Raw genomic sequence first — 23,522 nt, 5'->3', positions numbered from 1 at the left:
ACTAGTGATCAAGAATGAAGCCTAATAACTAAAGGCCGTCGAAAAGGGTGAAATGTATTAAAAATAAAAATTTTGGCGAGGAGTAAATGTGTTCAGATCGGACTTGATAAAGTATAGGTTTTGCATCCCAGGTATAAAACTGGATGCTGGGCAGGAGCATGAACAGGGAGGCAAATTTTATATACAAGGAACCTGGTGTTTGGGGATTTGTGGGAAGACAACCACTCTACCAGCTTTCAGTTGGGGAACCCCCATATTCCTCACATGCCACATGACACTGGCTCCATCTTCTAAAACAAAGTCTCAGGTGAATCACTGGGCAGTTGACCAGGTGGGAAGGATGTTGGACGAGGAAGTTTCGTGATAATCAGCATGAGTGTAGTAAGTCATTTTTGGAATTGCGTGCAGATGGCAGTTTGGTTGAGAAATCAGTGCATTGTCCCACTTCCCCTTCTAAAGGGGTGGCTAGCCCTTATAAAAGACACTCTACCACCCTGCTGCCATCCTAATGACACTCAGTTGGGCACCGGCTTTGAGACTTTGGTGAGTGCAATACTTGCAAGGCATTTTTGGGCAATTGGGCAGCATGAGGATTTTAATTGGTGGTAGAAAGGGCTTTTGTTTTAGAAAATAATGCTTAAGTTTTGTGGAAATCTAGATGATGAATTTTGTGGAGGGCAGGTATAATTATATGATATTTTAGCTTCTCTTTGACGTTCATATGGGAAATGAAGTTAAAGGGACAGTCTTATAGGAAGAAGAATAAGGAATAAGAAATGAAGTCCTGTCCCACATTTCTGTTTGTTTCCAAAGATTTGCTTCTCCGGTACAAGCCCTTAGAACCTCATTTGAACATTTACACTTTTTCCCAAAGAACCCATGGCAAGATCAGTTAGACTTCCAGTCAGGGTTTCATGGCAGATGATGTTGGTAGCAATTTGTTTTGGGATTGCTCAGAAGTTTAGCAAGTCGGGTATTTTTTCTCTAGATAACATTGAAGTTCAGCCCTATCTAGTGCTACCTCAATATAGGATATGTTTGTGTTTTAAGAAATGGTAGAGTGAGAAAAAGGCCAAAAAAGAATAAGAGATGATGGGAAGTGTCTTAGTTTCCTGGTCTGCCATGAGAGAAATACCACAAATAGGTAGCTTTAAAGAACAGGAATTTATATTCTCGCAGTTCTGAAGGCTAAGAGTCCAAGTCAGGGTCTTGGCCGTGTTGATTCCTTCTTTGTTGGTAGGCCTGGGTGTTCCTTGGTTGTTTGACTTGTAGATGATCCTCAAGTGAGACCTCTCTTCCCCTGTGTATGCATCTTTGTGTCTAATCTTATCTTTTTTATAAATCGGAAGTGATTAGATTTCGAAGCCACTTCACTCAGGTATGCTTTGATTAAGATGACAAAGAAAACTCTATTTCTAAATAGAATTGCAACCATAGGTAAAACCAGGAGTGGTTCAGTGGATCCTGACTCCCAGCGACAAATAGAACAGGGAAGAATTGCCCCACAGAGTTTGCAAGGAGCCCCTATGGATTTGAATTGCTCATCTTTGGGTTAGTGGCTGTAGCTCTTATCCACTATGCCACCAAGGTTTTCACCATAGGGATAAGGGTGACAGTTCCAACACATATTTTTGGGAAACACAATTCAATCTATAGCAGGAAATGATGCTAAGAGGGAAGAGGGAAAAGCTACAGAGTTATGAAGATTTTGTTGGGGACTAGATGAATATTGACTGAACTCATTTAAAGGATACTGACTTGCTTAGCCAGCAAGAGTGTTACTACAGTAAACACTGTCATGCATTTATTTTGCAGATTCCCAGAGACTCAGGAAAGATGTCTTACTATCAGCAGCAGTGCAAGCAGCCCTGCCTGCCAACTCCTGTGGTGTGCCCACCTAAGTGCCCTGAGAAATGCCCACAGCTGTGTTGCCTTCCTCCGCCATGCCCACCTGTGTGTTGCCCTCCTCTGCCATGCCAGCAGAAATGCCCTCCTGTGCTGCCATGCCAAACCTGCCAGCAGAAGTGTGTACCCAAATTTAAGTAACAACACCAGAATTCATCAGAATCATGAAATGATGTGATCCAGTGGTTCTTCCCAGTCTCTGGACTCCTTCTTCCTCCCTCAGCCATGGTGACAGACTGCATCTTCCCTAACCTTCCTTCTGAGACAAGAGCTGACAGAGAAAAGGCTTAGATCCTGAAGTTGATACCATGTTACTATAAAATGAGGGACAGGTTCAATGCCTACATTCTTTCACTGAAGCTTTGCCTGCTCTCTTTGGCATCCGTTATCTAATTTAGGCAGAGAGCTCTATCTTATAAAGAGTTTTTCCTGTTTCTGCTTCTTCAATAAAGTACATGTTTCGTGGTTGAGCCTACATGGCTTTTGTTTTCATTTTGCATTTTTACACTTTTCCTTCAACTACATCAGTTTTATGTCCATCAGATGAATTGAAGTCTTAGATTCAGGCTTACCCATCACTCAATTCAGTCTTACTTGAGATGTGTCTTTTGGGTTGGGTATATCAAATAAGTATTTTAGTGGTTTTAAACCCATTTCAACAACATCGTAGTTTCTGTGACCCTAAGAAGTTACTTCAACTACCTCAGGTATCATTTCCTCCTCTGTAAAATGTGGAAAAGAATGTCTTCAGCTCAATACACAGGTAGAGATTAATTAAGTGATTCACATATGTTTTCTGTTTGCCTATTATGTTCTAGGCAATATTCTACATGCTGGAGATACAGGTAGTGGTGACTAAACAGACTCCTTGTCCTTAAGTAGGAGAAATGAGAGTGCTGCAGAGGGCAGGGAGGAGACCTGATAGTGATACTCATGAGGTGTACTTGAGAGAAGATTGTTTAGAAAGGTTCTTCCACAGTGACATTTTGGGCAGAGGGATGAATGAACAGAAGTGTGAGCCATGGGTATATCTAGTATCAAGTTGTTCCAATAAGAGGAAATATACCATGGGTATATCTAGTATAGATTGTTCCAATAAGAGGAAAAAAAAAATATCCATGGCAGAGAAATATAGCAGCAAAAAAACAGCAATGAAGATGCAAGTGTCAGGAGGTGGGGTCAAAATGGCTAACTAGGTAGAAGCTACCTCAGATCCCTCTTGCAACAAAGACTCGGAAACACAAGTGAATCGATCACATACATGACAATCTACAAACCCTGACCATCAAACACAGATCTAAAGAGTTGACCTGAGTGACGGAGACTGAGAACAAACAACCACAGAAAAGCAGCAACTATTTTCAGAGCCTGGAGCAAGCATCCCAGTCAGGAAACCTTTGTGCCGGGCTTTGGACTGAGCACAGGGGAGCTGAACACAGCATCCTAAAATGGCGCAAACACGGGACCCAGCCCTGGCCCCAGAAGTGACCTTGGGGTAAGCCCAGCCAGTGCACGTACGCAGCGCAGTGACGCGGCTGACAGGAGGAGAAGTCACCGGGAGGCAGCGACTGGTTTTGGAACCTAGAGTGCAGTGTCCTAGCCAGGAAAACTTGGCACTGGGCTTTGGATTCGGAGCGGAGGAACTGACCACGGTTTCTGAGACAGCACAAACACAAGACACGGGCCTGACCGTTGAGGGCAATCTCAACCCAGCCAATACACACAGGCTACACACCCCTCAGGAATCTCAGATGAAACAGTAATCACCAAATAAGATAAGTAACTTTGTCTATATTCCAGGGTGCTACTCTCTCCTATTTATCTGAACCCTCCCCTCCCCTTACCAGGCAGCTTCATTAACATTGGGATTTCCTGAGCCAGAGAGTGAAGTGGGCTGCAGTTTTTCCTTTTTTTTGGTCTTTTCCTAACCCATTCTCCTGGCCTGAGAGAAGCAGCTACAAAATACCCAGGGACCAAAAATCATTCCCTAATTGGACTAAAAATACAGAACCAGCTCTAGCCAAACATATGTGATCCACAGTCTTGGGCTTTCATCCCTACAGGGAACAAGGCGGCTATTAAAATGAAAAGGCAATTCTGATAGGGATCTGACTGTAATTGTTATAGCTGATTACTGGAAAGACAAGTTTCCCAGGTCTGATATCTCTGCGTATTCAACAGAGCCCTCACTGACCCACAACAGGGAACTGAGGGCTGAAGCTCCCCCCAGACCACCTAGCCTCCTGCCTTAGGCATCTAAGGATGATGACATCTACCAATCTGTAGAGGAGGTACTTGCATTGAGGGCCTAAGGTACAGCTGCAGAGCCCACCCACCAAAGTGCTTTAGGAATAGAGACACACCTACCTCAGTGGCACTTGGGGGAAGCCTGTCAGCATCCTGCCCCCCCCCCCGCGGAGTGTGAAACCCTACTCCCACTAGAATCTGGTGCACACAACTATCACCACTACTTCTCTAGGTGGATAGGTGACAGTCTGCACCACACACTTGATGACCCCAAATCAGATTCTACTCAAGGATAGTGAATGGACTCTTAGGCTTATATATCTGGTAACAGCCAAAACCAGCTGGTAATAGGTCATAAGGGATTCCAAGGCTACAACAATCAAGACAGCGCAATCTGGTAGCGCATCAATGTAAATTGAAAGAAAACAAAACAAGATAAGACTTAGGGAGCAAATATACAATAAATCAGTACAATATCTTAGAGATGGCTCAGAGACAGCAGTCGATATCAAACCACATAAAGAAGCAGACCATGATTGCCTCTACAACTCCCCAAGCTAAAGAATCAAAATCTTTCCCAAATGAAGATACAATCCTGGAATTGCCAGCTGCAGAATATAAAAAACTAATTTACAGAATGCTTCAAGACATCAGGGATGACCTCAGAAATGAAATAAGGCAATCTACAGAAAAAGCCAAGGAACACACTGATAAAGCAGTTGAAGAAATCAAAAAGATTATTCAAGAACATAGTAGAAAAAGTAATAGGCTGCAAAAATCCATAGAGAGACAGCATTCAGAATCCAAAAGATTAACAGTAAAATTACAGAATTAGACAACTCAATAGAAATTCAGAGGAGCAGACTTGAGCAATTGCAATGCAGAGTGGGGGACGTGGAGGGCAAGGGAATTGACACCAATACAGCTGAAAAAAAATCAGATAAAAGAATTAAAAAAAATGAAGAAACCCTAAGAATCACGTGGGACTCTATCAAGAAGAATAACTTACGTGTGATTGGAGTCCCAGAACAGGGAAGGATAACAGAAAATACCGAGAGAATAGTTGAAGATCTGTTGGCAGAAAACTTTCCTGACATCATGAAAGACGAACGGATATCTATCCAAGATGCTCAGCAAACACCATATAAGATTGATCCAAAGAGAAAATCACCAAGAAATATTATCATTAAACTTACCAAAACCAAAGATAAAGAGGAAATTTTAAAAGCCTCCAGGGACAAAAAAGAGGTCTCCTACATAGGAGAATCAATAAGAATAAGTTCAGACTACTCAGCAGAAATCAGGCAGTCAAGAAGGCAACGGGATGACATATATAGAGCACTGAAGGAGAAAAACTGCCAGCCAAGGATCATTTATCCAGCAAAACTCTCTCTCAAATATGAAGGTGAAATTAAAACATTTAGAGATAAACACAGGCTTAGAGAATTGGCAAAAACCAAACCAAAGCTACAAGAAAAACTAAAGGAAATTGGTCAGAAAACCAATATCAGATACCAGCACAACACAAGGTCACAGAACAGAACATCCTGATATCAACTCAAATAGGAAATCACAAAAACAAGATTAACTTTAAAAAGAAAAAAATGCTCAAAACAGGGAATCATTGAAGTCAACATGTAAAAGATCACAATAATCAAAAAGAGGGACTAAATAGAGGAGGCATAGAACTGCCATATGGAGAGGGAAACAAGGCAATACAGGACAATACAGGTTAGGATTTCACTTAGAAAAATAGGGGTAAATATTAAGGTAACCACAAAGAGGTATAACAACTCCATAACTCAAAATAAAAACAAAGAAAAACATAACAAGTCAGCAAACATAAAGTCAACTACTATGAAAATGAGGAACACACAATTTACAAAGAAAAATGTCTTAGCACAAAAAAGTAAGTGGAAAAATGAAATTGTCAACAATACACACAAAAAGGCATCAAAATGACAGCACTAAACACATACTTACCTATAATTACGCTGAATGTAAATGGACTAAATACTCCAATAAAGAGACAGAGAGTCTCAGAGTGGATAAAGAAACACGATCCATCTATATGCTGCCTACAGGAGGCACACCTTAGACTTAGAGACACAAACAAACTAAAACTCAAAGGATGGAAAAAAATATATCAAGCAAACAACAAGCAAAAAAGAGCAGGGGTAGCAATATGAATTTCTGACAAAATAAACTTTAAAGTTAAATCCACCACAAAGGATAAAGAAGGACACTACGTAATGATTAAAGGGACAATAGACCAGGAAGATATAACCATATTAAATATTCATGCACCCAATGACAGGGCTGCAAGATACATAAAACAAACATTAACAGAACTGAAAAGTGAGATAGACACCTCCACAATTATAGTAGGAGACTTCAACACACCACTTTCAGAGAAGGACAGGACTTCCAGTAAGAAGCTCAATAGAGACACGGAAGACCTAATTACAACAATCAACCCACTTGACCTCATAGACTTATACAGAACACTCTACCCAACAGCTGCAAAGTATACTTTTTTTTCTACCGCACATGGAACATTCTCTAGAATAGACCACATATTAGGTCATAAAACGACCCTTTGCAGAATCCAAAACATCGGAATATTACAAAGCATCTTTTCAGACCACAAGGCCATAAAAGTGGAAATCAATAACACAAAAATTAGGGAAAAGAAATCAAATACTTGGAAACTGAACAATACCTTCCTGAGAAAAGACTGGGTTATAGAAGACATTAAGGAGGGAATAAAGAAATTCATAGAATGCAACGAGAATGAAAATACTTCCTATCAAAACTTCTGGGACACAGCAAAAGCAGTGCTCAGAGGTCAATTTATATTGATAAATGCACACATACATAAAGAAGAAAGAGCCAAAATCAGAGAACTGTCCCTACAGCTTGAACAGACAGAAAGTGAGCAACAAAAGAATCCATCAGGCACCAGAAGAAAACAAATAATAAAAATTAGAGCTGAACCAAATGAATTAGAGAACAGAAAAACAATTGAAAGAATTAACAAAGCCAAAAGCTGGTTCTTTGAAAAAATTAACAAAATTGATAAACCATGGCCAGACTGACTAAAGAAATACAGAAAAGGAAACAAATAACACAAACAAGACACAAGATGGGCCATATCACAACAGACCCAACTGAAATTAAAAGAATCAGATTATTACGAAAAATTGTACTCTAACAAATTTGCAAACATAGAAGAAATAGATGAATTCCTAGAAAAAGACTACCTACCTAAACTAACACAATCAGAAGTAGAACAACTAAATAGACCCATAACAAAAAAAGAGATTGAAAAGGTAATCAAAAAACTCCCAAGAAAAAAAAGCCCTGGCCCAGACAGCTTCACTGCAGAGTTCTACCAAACTTTCAGAGAAGAGTTAACACCTCTACTACTAAAGGTATTTCAAAGCATAGAAAATGACGGAATACTACCTAACTCATTCTATGAAGCCACCATATCCCTGATACCAAAACCAGGTAAAGACACCACAAAAAAAGAAAATTACAGACAAAAAAAAAAAAATTTTTTTTTTTTATTTTTTTTTACCCCTCAGGTACATAGATGCAAAAATCCTCAACAAATTCTAGCCAATAGAATTTATCAACATATCAAAAATCATCCACCATGACCAAGTGGGATTTATACCAGGTATGCAAGGCTGGTTTAATATTACAAAAACCAGTAATGTAATCCACCATAGAAACGAAACAAAAGACAAAAACCACACGATCTTACCAATTGATGCAGAAAAGGCATTTGACAAAGTCCAACACCCATTTATGATAAAAACTCTCAGCAAAATAGGAATTGAAGGCAAATTCCTCAACATAATAAAGGGGATCTTTACAAAGTGAAGAGCCAACATCACTCTAAATGGAGAGAGCCTGAAAGCATTTCCCTTGAGAATGGGAACTAGACAAGGATGCCCTTTATCATCGCTCTTATTCAACATTGAGCTAGAGGTCCTAGCCAGAGCAATTAGGCTAGACAAACAAATAAAGGCCATGCGGATTGGCAAGGAGGAAGTCAAATTATCTCTAATTGCAGATGACAAGATCTTATACACAGAAATCCCTAAGGAATCCTCCAGAAAACTACTGAAACTAATAGAAGACTTTGGCAGAGTCTCAGGTTATAAGATAAACATACAAAAATCACTTGGATTCCTCTACATCAACAAAAAGAACATCGAAGAGGAAATCGCCAAATCAATACCATTCACAGTAGCCCTCAAGAAGATAAAATACTTAGGAATAAATCTTACCAGAGATGTAAAAGACCTATACAAAGAAAAGTACAAAGTACTACGGCAAGAAACTAAAAAGGACCTACATAAGTAGAAAAACGTACCTTGCTCATGGATAGGAAGACTTAACATAGTAAAAATGTCTATTCTACCAAAGCCATCTATACATACAATGCACTTCTGATCCAAATTCCAATGACATTTTTTAATGTGATGGAGAAACAAATCACCAACTTCATATGGAAGGGAAAGAAGGCCCGTATAAGTAAAGCATCACTGAAAAAGAAGAAAGTGGGAGGCCTCACTCTACCTGATTTTAGAACCTGTTATACAGCCACAGTAGTCAAAACAGCCTGGTACTGGTACAACAACAGGCACATAGACCAATGGAACAGAATTGAGAACCCAGATATAAATCCATCCACATAGGAGCAGCTGATATTTGACAAAGGCCCAGTGTCAGTTAATTGGAGAAAATATAGTCTTTTGAACAAATTGTGTTGGCATAACTGGACATACATTTGTAAACAAATGAAACAGGACGCATACCTCACACCATGCACAAAAACTAACTCCAAGTGGATCAGAGACCTAAACATAAAGACCAAAACGATAAAGATCATGGAAGAAAAAATAGGGACAACGTTAGGAGCCGTAATACAAGGCATAAACAGAATATAAAACATTACCAAAAATGACGAAGAGAAACCTGATAACTGGGAGCTCCTAAAAATCAAACACCTATGCTCATCTAAAGACTTCACCAAAAGAGTAAAAAGACCACCTACGGACTGGGAAAGAATTTTCAATTAAGACGTCTCTGAGCAGTGCCTGATCTCTAAAATCTATATGATTCTGTTAAAACTCAACCACAAAAAGAAAAAGTGGGCAAAGGGAACACGCACTTCACTAAAGAAGATATTCAGGCAGCTAACAGATACATGAGAAAATGCTCTCGATCATTAGCCATTGGAGAAGTGCAAATTAAAACCACGATGAGATTCCATCTCACTCCAACAAGGCTGGCATTAATCCAAAAAACACAAAATAATAAATGTTGGTGAGGCTGAGGAGAGATTGGAACTCTTATACACTGCTGGTGGGAATGTAAAATGGTATAACCACTTTGGAAATCTATCTGGCGTTTTCTTAAAAAGTTAGAAATAGGACTACCATACAACCCAGAAATCCCACTCCTCAGAATATACCTTGGAGAAATAAGAGCCTTTACACGAACAGATTTATGCACACCCATGTTTATTGCAGCTCTGTTTACAATAACAAAAAGCTGGAAGCAACCAAGGTGTCCATCAACAGATGAATGGTTAAATAAATTATGGCATATTCACACAATGGAATACTACGTATCGATAAAGAACAGTGACGAATCTGTGAAACGTTTCATAACATGGAGGAACCTGGAAGGCATTATGCTGAGTGAAATTAGTTAGAGGCAAAAGGACAAATATTGTATAAGACCACTATTATAAGATCTTGAGAAATAGTATAAACTGAGAAGAACACATACTTTTGTGGTTACGAGGGAGGGAGGGTGGGAGAGGGTTATTTACTGATTAGTTAGTAGATAAGAACTACTTTGGGTGAAGGGAAGGACAATACTCAATACACGGAACGTCAGCTCGACTGGACGGGTCCAAAAGCAAAGAATTTTCTGGGATAAACTGAATGCTTCAAAGGTCAGCGGAGGAAGGGCGGGGGGTTGGGGACTATGGCTTAAGGGGACTTCTAAGTCAATTGGAAAAATAATTCTACTATGAAAATATTCTGCATCCCAATTTGAAATGTGGCATCTGGGGTCTTAAATGCTAACAAGCAGCCATCTAAGATGCATCAATTGGTCTCAACCCACCTGGATCAAATGAGAATGAAGAACACCAAGGTCGCACGATAACTATGAGCCCAAGAAAGAGAAAGGGCCACATGATCCAGAGACTTACATCATGCTGAGACCAGAAGAACTAGTTGGTGCCCGGCCACAATTGATGACTGCTCTTACAGGGAGCACAACGGAGAACCCCTGAGGAAGCAGGAGATCAGTGGGACGCAGACCCCAAATTTTCATAAAAATACCAGACTTAATGGTCTGACTGAGACTAGAGGAATCCCGGTGGTCATGTTTCCCAAACCTTCTGTTGGCCCAGGATAGGAACCGTTTCCGAAGACAACTCATCAGACATGGAAGGGACTGGACAATGGGTTGGAGAGAGATGCTGACGAAGATTGAGCTACTTGTATCAGGTGGACACTTGAGACTGTGTTGGCATCTCCTGTCTGGAGGGGAGATGGGAAGGTATTGAGGGTTAGAAACTGGCAAATTGTCAGGAAAGGAAAGACTGGAAGGAGGGAGCAGGCTGACTCATTAGGGGGAGAGTAAGTGGGAGTATGGAGTAAGGTGTATATAAGCTTATATGTGACAGACTGACTTGATTTGTAAACTTTCACTTAAAGCACACTAAAAATTATTAAAAAAAAAAAAAAAGGACACTCCACCACTCTGCTGTCATCCTGTTGACACTCATCTGGGCACCAGCTTTGAGACTGTGGTGAGTACAAGACTTGAAATGCATTTTGGGGCAATTGGGCAGTATAAGGATTTTAACTGGAGGTAGAAAGGGCTTTTGTTTTAGAAAATAATGCTTAAGCTTTGTGGAAATCAAGGTGATGAGTTTTGTGGGAGGCAGGTATAATTATGTGATATTTTAGCTGCTCTTTGGTGAGCTATCTTGAGGTTCATATGGGAAATGAAGTTAAAGGGACAGCCTCATAGGAAGAAGAATAAGGAATATGAAATGAAGTCCTCTCCCATATTTCAATTTATTTCCAAAGATTTATTTCTCCAGGTACTACCCTTTTAGCTGCATCTGAGCTTTTGCAATTCTTCTTGAAAAACTCATGGCAAGATCAGTTAGACTCTCAGTCAGGGTGTCATAGCAGATGATGTTGGTTGCAATTTGTTTTGAGATTGCTCAGAAGTTTAGCAAGTTGGGTATCCTTTCTTTGGATAACATTAAAATTCAGCCACGTCATAGGGCTGCCTCAATATAGGATCTATTTCTGTTTTTAGAATGGCAGAATGAGAAAAATGCCAAAAAAGAATAAGAGATGATGGGAAGTCTCTTAGTTTCCTCATCTGCTGTAGCAGAGATAGCACCAGGAGGTGGCTCTAAAGAACAGAAATTTATATTCTGTCAGTTCTGGAGGCTAAGAGTCCAAAACATGGTCTCAGCCCTGTTGATTCCTTCCTTTTTGGTAGGGCTGGATATTCCTTGATTGCTTGACTTGTAAATAATCCTCACATGATGTCTGTCTTTCCGTGTGTATGCATTTGTGTGTCTAATCTGATCTTTATTAAAGCTCAGAAGTGATTAGTGATTAGATTTAGAACCTATTCCACTCAGGTATGCTTTAATTAACAAGACAAAGAAAACTGTATTTCCAAATAGGATTACAACCATGGGTATAACCAGTTGCGCATCAGTGGATCCTGACTCCCAGTGACCCTATAGGACAGAGTAGAATTGTCCCACAGAGTTTCGAAGGAGTGCCTGGTGGATTTGAACTGCTGACTTTTTGATTAGTGGCTAGAGCTCTTATACACTATGCCAACAGAGTTTCCACCATAAGTATAGGGGTGAAAATTCCAACGCATATTTTTGGGAAACACAATTCAATGCATAACAGGAAACGATGCTAAAAGGGAAGAGGGAAAAGCCACACAATTATGAAGATTTTGTTGGAGACTTGAGGAATATTGACCGAGCTCATTTGAAGAATAGTGACTTGCTTAGCCAGCAAGAGTGTCACTACAGTAAACACTGTCATCTGTTCTTTTTTCAGATTCCCAGAGACTCAGGAAAAGTGTCTTACTATCAGCAGCAGTGCAAGCAGCCCTGCCTGCCACCTCCTGTGGTGTGCCCACCTAAGTGTCCTGAGCCATGCCCACCTCCTAAGTGCCCAGAGCCATGCCCATCTGTGTCTTTACACTCCTCAGCCATGCCCGCCTATGTATTGCCCTCTTCCACCATGCCCACCTGTGTATTGCCCTCCTCAGCCATGCCCACCTGTGTATTGCCCCCCTCAGCCATACCCACCTGTGCAGTGCCCTCCCCAGCGATGCCAGCAGAATTGAGTACCCAGGAGCAAGTAACAAAACTAGAATTCACCAGAATCATGAAACGATGAGATCCAGTGGCTCTTCCCAGTCACTGGACTCCATCTTCCCCGCTCAGCATGGAGACAGACTGCATCTTCCCTAGCCTTCTGCCTGAGATAAGAACTGACAGAGAAAAGGCTTAGATCCTAAAGTTGATACCATGTCGCTGGAAAATGAGGGACACGATCAAGGTCGACATTCTTGCATTGAAGATTGCCTCATCTCTTTTTGGCATCTATCTGTGATCTAATTTAGGCAGTGATCTTTATCCTATAAAGAATTGTTTCCTATTTCTGCTTCTTCAATAAAATACATGTTTCGTGGTTGAGCCTACATGGGTTTTGTTTTCATTTTGCATTTTTGCACTCTTCCTTCAACTACATCAGATGAATGTCCATCAGATGAATTGAAGTCTTAGATTCAGGCTTTCCCATCATTGAATTCAGTCTTGCTTGAGATGTGCCTTTTAGATTGGGTATATCAAAGAATTATTTTAGTGGTTTTAAACCCATTTCTACAACTCCATACAATATGTGACCTTAAGAAGTTACTTCAACTACCTCAGGTATTATTTTCTCTTCTGTAAAAAATGGGAAAGGATGTCTTCAGCTCAGTGTATTCATAGAGATTAATTAACTGATTCACAAATGTATTCTATTTGCCTATTACGTGCTAGGCAATATTTGACATGCTGAAGATAGAGATACTGGTGACCAAACAGTCATTGTTCTTGAGTAGGAAAAATGAGAGCACTGCATAGGGGCATGGAGGAAAACTGAGAGTGGCACATATGAGGTGTACTTGAGAGAATATTTTTTAGAAAGGGTCTTCCAAAGTGACTTTTTGGGAAGAGACATGAATGAACAGAAGAGTGAGCCATGGGTAGATCTAGGATAGATTGTTCCAATAAGAGGAAATAGCAATGTCAAAGGCAGAAAAATATAGCAGTAAAACAACAGCAATGAAGATGAGAGTGTCAGCAAATGAGGTTAGAGGTATTGGGTCTGTAGGACACAGTAATAATTTTGGTATTCATCCAAAGTTTGTCAGCTATATTATGCTGATGGTCAAATGCGTAAAGTTTTTTATTAATATTCTACTATCTCATGTTTTTTCCTTTGTGTAGCATTTTGACTAATAGTACATACATTTGTTCAAAGCTATTATGAAAAGAGATGGAAAGAACTGAGGAATAAATTAAAACTCTTACAAAATTAAAGGTTATTTTGAGAGGTGACCAAATGAAAAGTATGTCTGTTAGTTTTCCTATCTTAAAGGGAAATTTAATCTATTAATTCTCATCACATTATAGCTGGCCAAACTACATAGGGAATTTTGTACCTGTGGTCCAAACTCTAAAAAGAATGTTAAAGGGTTGAGTTTATACAGACTACAGGGAATGACTCCAAGTGATTGTCATTAATGGTGTACTCTTGAAAAGAACTCTAGTCTAATATTGTTGACGGCTTTTTAAAAATTTTTTCTATATTGTTCTTAAGGAAAAGAAACAAACGTCATTAGTTTTTTTTTTTTTTTGTGGTGAAACATAACCAACACACTTAGAAAGTTGATAAACTTGTGCTTACATGGCCAATAGTTCTAAGTTGCACACTCATGTAAGTAAACGCAAAGTCAAGAAAGAAAATTATTACCAACCCTTCAAAAGACCCTGTATTTTCTTCACCACTAGAGGTAACCACTAGCCTGACACTTAATGTAATCACTTTGTTGCTATTTTTTTCTTCATTTTTTTTTTTAACACCAATATAAACATCTCTAAAAAGTGCCGTTTGGAAGAAGTACAGTCCGAATGCTTCTTAGAAGCGAGGATGGCAAGAATTTAGCTCATGTACTTTGGACAAGTTATCAGGAGGGACCAGTCCCTGGGGAAGGAAATCATGGTTGGTAAAGTAGAGGTTAGGGTAATGCTATTCAGCTGTATGCATCCCCTCTCTAATGGAGTCAGCTTTGCTCTGCCCTGAAGCATGCTGGGGATGAATTCGGGATGGACTCGGGCTACTGTAAAAGGCCGGGAGTGGTGTGACTGGGCCAGTGGCCAAGGCTGAAGAATGCCCTAGCAACAAGAAGGAAAACATCTGGGCCTGGATGTGAAGTCCCTGGGAACACTGACTGCCCAAAGACGTGAGAGGAAAAACAATGAGCCTTGGTCCCAGCTGGAATGTATGGAAGCTTGGGACCCTTTTTAGGTGGTTGCAGAAAATACTCCAGCCGGCCGCCACTGGAGAACAACTGCTTGCCCTTGTCAGTAAGTTTCCCTGAACATAAGAATCTGGAAAGGACTGCGTGTCAGTTCTTCAGATTATCTGCCAGGATGCACAGCGAGGGTCTTTCCTGGCGTAGTTGGCAGGATCCGAAGGGCACACCATGCCTTCCCAGATGTGTGGGGAAACGTGGGCTTCACTGGAGGTCATCCCATGGTGGCCAGGGATGCTTGCCCTGAGACCACTAGCTCAGGCTGTTCATGCCTGGGGATCTGTGCGTGAGTAAGGGGACACCCTGAAAATGCCAAAGAGATTGTTGCAGTTACAAGAATCTTTGCGAGCTGAGAAAGAAAAGAAGGCTGCTCCTGTTTTGGTTGTGGGAGTTGTATGGTCACTGTTGTGGGCGTGGAGATATTCATGGGAGGCCCCAAAGCAAAAGCCGGATTGCTGTGCTGAGGTGGCTTGTGTGGGGTGGTTTTTACTGGCAGCATTGACAGGGGTGTCTGATGTGGAGTCAGCCGCTAGGGCCCTAATTAGGCAGCTGGAAGCAAAGCTGCAGCTGGAGGATTTGCCTGGAGCATATTCCTCCTCCACTGAAACATTAGTGTCCCATTTGTTGAAGCAAGAGGCATCTTCGGAGGAAATCCAGGGTGGCCAGCAACCTCTACATGGAGAGGTCTGTCCTGTACGCTTTTCTGTGGGAGAAATCCCAGGTGGCCAGCAAAACCTGGCTAGCTCAGTCAGTAGAGCATGGGACTGCAGCTAGTTGGAGGGGCTAAACAGGTCCTTGGTGCTGAGAACACCCTGTAACACTCAATGCAAAGCAAAAGTTAAAACAGCACGGAAAAGAGGGGAAAAAAAAAAGGAGTAAAAAGCCCTTCAAGATGGCTTGTGTTGAGCGACCTTTGAGAGATCTCAGAATTCTCTGATAGCTGCCCCGGCCAAGATAACTGAACAGCCACACAACTGAAGCTGCAATGGTAAGGGGAAAACTAAGAGCGGGGCCCACTTCCAGGTTACTAGCAACTGAGCTGGACCCATGCTTGCACTTGGTGTGGTGGAGGCATGGCTCCACAAATGAGCGAGGGCTTTGCCAAGTTTTCTCAGATCTTCTTTCAGAAATAATTAAGATTGAAGATTAAGTCTAGTTTCTCTGTCAGCAGCAAGGAGCAAAGGCCTTGTGTTACAATTAAAGTCCAGGGAGGTATACTTTGGGTCTGAGGTCACTATCATTGAGACACTTAGCCCAGCCTGACTATGGATAAGTCCTTTGGGGCCCCTACAAATCCATATTGTATGTACTGATACTGTTTATATATTAATGCACACCTTTGTAAACTTTTGCCTCCAAGTCCTGATAGGAATTGGGGCAGTTAGGGCCGTTTTTAGAGGGGCACAGGACACTGCGACATGGGTTGTAGCTAATTCATTTGGCCATTCGATCTGGCCACTGACAACCCTCGAAGTGACATATAAAACAAGCCCATACGGAGATGAAACATCTCGACCAAAAAAAAAAAAAAAAAAATTACAAAATCGGTCCTGCTCCTGAGAATTTTTGTTCCTTGTGTGGATAGTCATCAGAAAAGCCTCTATGCTGAGAGTGGAAAACAGCCAAGAACAGACTGGTCTTAACCAGCTGACTACAGAGGCTGAAGCACTGTCTGCTCCAGAGTAAAGAGATGTGCAATCGACCGCGTTCTGGACTTAACAGAGGACCATCCATGGAGATTCAAAACACCCTCATAGACTGGTCCTACATGCATGGACTGCCACTGTCATCAGAAAATGCTGGCTAGCACAGGAAAGTTGACCCACCTACCAGACCCTGGCCAGAGCTAAGACCTGTGCAGGGACAGATTCCCGAGCCAACAGGCCAGGGGGTTCTCGGCAGATAAATCATAATGGGGCTTTTTATCTTACACAGAGGCTTCCACTGGATCTTGAATGAACTCTTCACACTCTTTCTCATCCCAAGACATAGGGGCAATTGAATACTTCAACAGATAGGTTTAAGTGTCTGATAGGAGGGCACAAGACAACCCCAGCCTGGACCATCCATCTCAGAAAAGCAGCCTGGGGTGTCAATTAAGCAGTTCCCTGCAAGGGTATTTCTTATTTGTGCCATATGTTCCATCAAACTGTCCCTTCTATAAAATGTGTTTCTTTGGTGTAGAATTGTTCCTGACAAAAGATCTGGGTTCCACAAAGGCACTGTACCGAACCCATGAGAGAAGGCCAAGCCCAAGGTTCCCCCCACTTAGGGGTGGGAGTGTCCCTCACAATTTGACTAGGGGTGTGGCCAAGGTACACTACAGGTTTAGGAATCCCTCTGCTGGGTGTCAGGGGACCTGAGGCCACACATTGAAATGATCATACACTGGACCCCCACTAACAGCTATTTGCGGGTATGCGGATGGGGTTGTCAGGGTGTACCAAGTCAAACTAGTGCTGCAGATTGGAAGGCTACTTCCAAAGGCCTACAAAGTTAACTAGCCCTGATACCGGAATACATTCTGGGCAGAGATATCTTGTTGAGGCTGGAGCTGTAGACCTCCAGTTAGTTCCACCTGCAAGTGAGAGCCATAATGCTAAATGGTGCCCTGTGCAGTTGCACTTCTTAGCTCGGGTCAGGGCCGTTAAGCAGTACTGCCTTCCTGGTGGGTACCAAGAAATCATTGAGGCCATGCAGGAGCTACACCCAGTGGGGATTCTGAGACCTGCCAAGAGCCCCTTCGGTAGTCCTGTCTGGGCAATATGCAAGCTGGATGTCTCCTGGAAAATGACACTAGACTACTGACAATTGAGTAAGGTGACTCCCCCTTGTTTGAAGCTATACCCAGAATCGCACAGATGATGGCGCAGTTGGGGGAGGCACTGGGCACTTACCAGTTTGTGCTTGACTTGGCTAATTCTTTCTTTAGCGTCCCTCTACATTCAGACAGCCAGGACCAGTTTGCCTTCAGTTGGGAGGTGAGGCATTGGACTTTCACCGTGCTCCCAAAGGGTACCTGCATAGTCCCACCATACATCATGGCATGGTTGCCACTGGCCTCAAGCAGTGGAGTCCCTCTGCTCGGTGGCCATATTCCACTCTATTGATGATGTCATGCTGACCTCTGACTCATTTGCTTCTTTATAGACTGTAGCTTGTGAGGTAGTCGGGGACCTTCAGTCATAGGGATGGACAGCAAATGAGGGGAAAACACAGGGGCCTGGTTTGTTGGTCAAATACTTGGGTGTTATCTGGTTGGGTAAGACGCAAGTGATGCCTGAAGCAGTGATAAAGTCCAAGCCTACCCCCGTGCAGAAACTGTGAAGCAACTACAGTCAATTGCTAGATTCCTGGAGTACTAGCACCCCTTCATATCCCATGTAGCCCACACCCAAAATCCCCTATATAGGTTACTGAAGAAAGGAAGGGACAATGAAATTGGGGAGAGTCTAGAATGTGAAGGTATAAGAAAAGAGAGACTGTGAAAAAAGTAGCAGTGTGGGACTGAGAGACAAAGGAAGAGGAGGCCTTCCAGCAGGCGGAGGTCACTGTAAAACAAATACAGGCTTTAGGAGTGTTAATACAAGGTTAGCCACGCCAATTGGACATAACCTGTTACCCCGACAGGTACGGGTAGGGCCTGTGGCAACGGCAAAGCAACAAGAGAGTGCCGCTGGGATTTTGGTCTCAGTTGTGGTGAGAAGCAGAAGAGAGGTACAGCATGTTGGAGATAGTCATGCCCAGTGTTTACTACCCTACTGCATGTGGAAGCAAGTTCTTTTAAAGTGTCAACTTCCCCTTTGCTGGGGGCATCATAAGAAGACTAATATCTCTTTTCCCCTCAGGGTTATGGGTTGGATCCCCGGCAACAGTGTGCTAGAATCCCGCTAGTTGTTGCCAATAGTTGGTTAAGGAAGCAAAAGCAAAGCCTACGGGCAGGGACATACCCATTGGACGTGTGGCTTGCATGGGGAGCCATAACTGCCCTGCAGCTTGGTTGGGGTGCTACACCTGGGGGTGGCCGTATATGGCTGCTATTGTTTACACCACCCTCCCCAGTGTTCCCAGCAATTGGCAAACTCTAACAGCCCAGCACAGGTACTACGACACATCATGGTAGTTTTGCCCCTTGTCCCAGTTCTTGTCCCAGGCCACCACTACACATGTGGAGTGGCATGTAGAGGCGCTAGCCAGGCATACCACAGCTGCGCTTAACAATAATACCACGTGGGCTATCATCCTTCTGAATGGGGAGACTCAACAAATACAGAAGGTCATCCTTCAGAGTAGGATGGCCACTGACATCTTGAGCACCACCCAGGGAGGCACCTGCGCCACAATAAAAACTGAATGTTGCATGTATACCTCTGATGCATCTAAAAATGTGTTTTTGGCTCTGCAGGACTTGCAGCAACACATCCCTTCTATCAAACGTGATGCCACTGACCCTGTCTCCAGCTGGCTGCAATCCCTCCCGTCTGCCTGGCGGACAGGCTTCTGGATGATATTGGGACTCATATTACTAAGTCTTCTCCTGTGTTGCTGGTTATACTAAGCATGTGGTCTGGTTTTGCAATGCTCCTCTTCTCCCCAAGTCTGAGGGCTATTGTGGAAGAGGGGGCAGTAAGACTGTAAGGACATTGGGAGGGTATACACGGGTGGATTGTAGGGTAATGCTATTCAGCTTATACACCCGCTCTCTAATGGAATAAACTTTGCTCTTCCCTGAAGCATGCTGGGGATGAATTCGGGACAGACTGGGGCTTTGGTAAAATGCTGGGAATGGCATGACTGGGCCAGCAGCCAAGGCTGAAGAATGCCTAGCAACAAGAAGGAAAACATCTGGACCTGGATGTGAAGTCCCTGGGACCACTGACTGCTCAAGGACATGAGAGGAAAAACAATGAGCCTTGGTCCCAGCTGGAATGGTATATAAGCTTGGGTCACCTGTTAGGTGGCTGTGGAAAATACTCCAGCCGGCTGCCACTGAAGAGCAGCTGCTTGCTCTTGTCGGTAATTTCCCCTCAATGTATGAATCTGGAAAGGGCTGCGTGTCAGTTTTTTGGATTATCTCCCAAGATGTGCAGTGAGGGTCTTTCCTTGCTGGGGCTGTCGCCTGACAAGCGGGTCAGGGAAAAAGGAAGATACTCAGAGCAATGGACTGACAGTAGCTGCAAAAATGGCCTCAAAGATAGCAAGTGCACTAAGCACTTTATACTCACTGACTTAATTAATTCCTATTGTCAAGAGGTAGCATTTTTATTCAATTATATAGATAAGGAAGGACAGTGAGGCTCAGAAGGTTTCAACAGCTTCCTGAAGAGTCACATGATTAATAAATGTACCTATAGGATTCATACTAGGTACAGATTACCCAATAAGCAAAGTATACTTAGGCTTACTTGTGCTTACTATTCTGTGGTGCATAATTTCATCTGTTTTGTGGTGAAAAAACAGGTGAAACTGTGCACTACAGAATAGTAAGTAAACACAGTTAAGCTGACATGTAGTTTGCTTACTGGTTAATCTGCCCTGATTGATACCCATGCCTCTCTTGTTCTACAAAGGAAGCTCTCTGCTGTACTAAACTTCTCATGTACTCCTGTGTGATATAGGATGAAGGCGCAGCTCTGTCAAGGCACAACTGCAGTGAAGCTTGGAGACAGCAATTCCCACATTGCCTTTTCAAAATAGATAATGCTACAGCATTATCTGTCAGTTTGTCAGTTTGTCGTACTGTGGGGGCTTGTGTGTTGCTGTGATGCTGGAAGCTATGCCATCGGTATTCAGGTACCAGCAGGGTCACCCATGGAGGACAGTTTTCAGCTGAGCTTCCAGACTAAGACAGACTAGGAAGAAGGACCAGGCAGTCTACTTTTGAAAAGCATTAGCCAGTGAAAACCTTATGAATAGCAGCAGAACATTGTCTGCTATAACGCTGGAAGATGAGTCCCCCAAGTTGGAAGGCACTCAAATGATGACTAGGGAAGTGCTGCCTCCTCAAAGTAGAGTTGACCTTAATGACATGGATGGATTAAAGCTTTCAGGACCTCTATTTGCTGATGTGGCACGACTCAAAATATGAAAAAAAAGGTGCAAACATCCATTAATAATCGGAAGCTGGAATGTACGAATTATGAATCTAGGAACATTGGAAATCGTCAAAAATGAAATGGAATGCATAAACATCGATATCCTAGGCATTAGTGAGCTGAAATGGACCGGTATTGGCCATTTTGAATTGAACAATTATATCGTCTACTATGCTGGGAATGAAAACTTGAAGAGGAATGGTGTTCCATTCATCGTCATAAAGAAAGTTTCAAGATCTATCCTGAAGTACAAAGCTGCCAGTGGTAGGATAATATCCATAGGCCTACAAGGAAGAACAGTTAATACGACTATTATTCAAATTTACGCACCAACCACTAGGGCCAAAGGTGAAGAAATAGAAGATTTTTTCAGCTGCTACAGTCTGAAATCGATGGAAGATGCAATCACCATACATTGATAATTGCTGGCAATTGGAATGCGAAAGTTGGAAACAAAGAAGTAGTAGGAGTAGTTGGAAAATATGGCCTTGGTGATAGGAACAATGCCGGAGATCGAATGACAGAATTTTGCAAGACCAATGACTTCTTCCTTGCAAAAACCTTCTTCACCAACATAAACGTTGACTATACACATGGACCTCGCCAGATGGAATACACAGAAAACAAATTGACTACATCTGTGGAAAGAGATGATGGAAAAGCTCAATATCATCAGTCACAACAAGCCTGGGACCGACTGTGGAACACACCATCAATTGCTGGTTTGTAAGCTCAAGGTGAAACTGAAAAAAATCAGAGGAAGTTCACAAGAGCCAAACTACGACCTTGAATATATCCCACTTGAATTTAGAGACCATCTGAAGAATAGATTTGATACATTGAACACTAGTGACAGAAGACCAGATGAGTTGTGGATTGACATGAAGGACATGATCCATGAAGAAAGCAAGAGGTCACTGAGAAGACAGGAAAGAAAGAAAAGACCAAGATGGATGTCAGAGGAGGCTCTGAAACTTGCTCTTGAGTGTCGGGCAGCTAAAGCAAAAGGAAGAATTGATGAAGTAAAATAACTGAACAGAAAATTTCAGAGGGCCTCTTGAGAAGACAAAGTAAAGTATTATAATAACGTGTGCAAAGAGCTGGAGATGGAAACCCAAAAGGGAAGAACATGCTCGGCGTTTCTCAAGGTGAAAGAACTGAACAAAAAAGTCAAGCCTCAAGTTGCGATAGTGAAGGATTCCATGGGGAAAATATTAAACGACGCAGGAAGCATCAAAAGACGATGGAAGGAATACACAGACTCATTATACCAAAAATAATTAGTCGATATTCAAACATTTCAAGAGGTGGCATATGATCGGGAACCAATGGTACTGAAGGAAGAAGTTCAAGCTGCTCTGAAGGCACTAGCGGAGAAGAAGGCTCCGGGAATTGATGGAATATCAACTGGGATGTTTTAACAAACAGATGCAGCACTGGAGGTGCTCACTCGGCTATGACAAGAAATATGGAAGACAGCTTCCTGGCCAACTGACTGGAAGAGATCCATATTTATGCCTATTCCCAAGAAAGGTGATACAACCGAATGTGGAAATTATAAAACAATATCATTAATAACACACGCAAGCAAAATTTTGTTGAAGATCATTCAGAAAAGACTGCAGCAGGATATTGACAGGGAACTGCCAGAAATTCAGGCCGGTTTCAGAAGAGGGCGTGGAACCAGGGATATCATTGCTGATGTCAGATGGATCCTGGCTGAAAGCAGAGAATATCAGAAGAATGTTTACCTGTGTTTTATTGATTATGCAGAGACATTTGACTGTGTGGATCATAACAAATTATGGACAACGTTGCGAAGTATGGGAATTCCAGAACACTTAATTGTGCTTATGAGGAACCTTTGCATAGATCAAGAGGCAGTTGTTCGGACAGAACAAGGGGATACAGATTGGTTTAAAGTCAAGAAAAGTGTGCATCAGGGTTGTATTCTTTCACCATACCTATTTAAACTGTATGCTGAACAAATAATCCAAGAAGCTGGAGTATATGAAGAAGAATGGGGCACCAGGATTGGAGGAAGACTCACTAACAACCTGTGTTATGCAGATGACACGACCTTGCTTGCTGAAGGTGAGGAGGACTTGAAGCACTTACTAATGAAGATCAAAGACCACAGTTTTTCAGTATGGATTGCACCTCAGCATAAAGAAAACAAAAATCCTCACAACTGGACCAATGAGCAACATCATGATAAATGGAGAAAGGATTGCAGTTGTCAGGGATTTCATTTTACTTGGATCCACAATCAATAGCCATGGAAGCAGCAGTGAAGAAATAAAAAGAAGCATTGCATTGGGCAAATCTGCTGCAAAGGACCTCTTCAAAGTGTTGAAGAGCAAACATGTCACCCTGAAGACTAAGGTGCACCTGCCCCAATCCATGGTATTTTTGAACACATCGTATGCATGTGAAAGCTGGACAATGAATAAGGAAGACTGAAGAAGAGTTGACACCTTTGAATTGTAGTGTTGGCGAAGAATATTGAATATACCATGGACTGCCAAAAGAACGAACAAATCTGTCTTGGAAGAAGTGCAACCAGAATGCTCCTTAGAGGCAAGGATGGCAAGACTGCGTCTT

General features: G+C 42.2%; 1 long non-coding RNA gene across 23 annotated transcripts in view; it reads left to right on the top strand.

The window, feature by feature from the left end:
* The window catches only part of LOC126073658 (uncharacterized), a 372,441-nt gene that overhangs the window by 211,626 nt on the left and 137,293 nt on the right, over positions 1–23,522 (top strand). For 13 of the 23 annotated variants that reach the window (XR_007516819.1, XR_007516820.1, XR_007516813.1 and 10 more), the window contains one exon: positions 1,816–2,374. The exons of 8 other annotated variants lie outside the window; for them this stretch is intronic. This is a non-coding gene — a long non-coding RNA (uncharacterized LOC126073658). Of the gene's footprint in view, positions 1–1,815; positions 2,375–12,293; positions 12,312–23,522 lie in introns of those variants that run through there. 2 more of the 23 variants (XR_007516812.1, XR_007516817.1) reach the window with 2 other exon arrangements.

This window comes from Elephas maximus, chromosome 3 (genome assembly GCF_024166365.1).
Source record: "Elephas maximus indicus isolate mEleMax1 chromosome 3, mEleMax1 primary haplotype, whole genome shotgun sequence".
Classification (NCBI taxonomy): Eukaryota; Metazoa; Chordata; class Mammalia; order Proboscidea; family Elephantidae; genus Elephas; species Elephas maximus.
The sequence above is the reverse complement of the archived record's forward strand: the minus strand, read 5'-3'. Positions and strand labels throughout refer to the sequence as shown.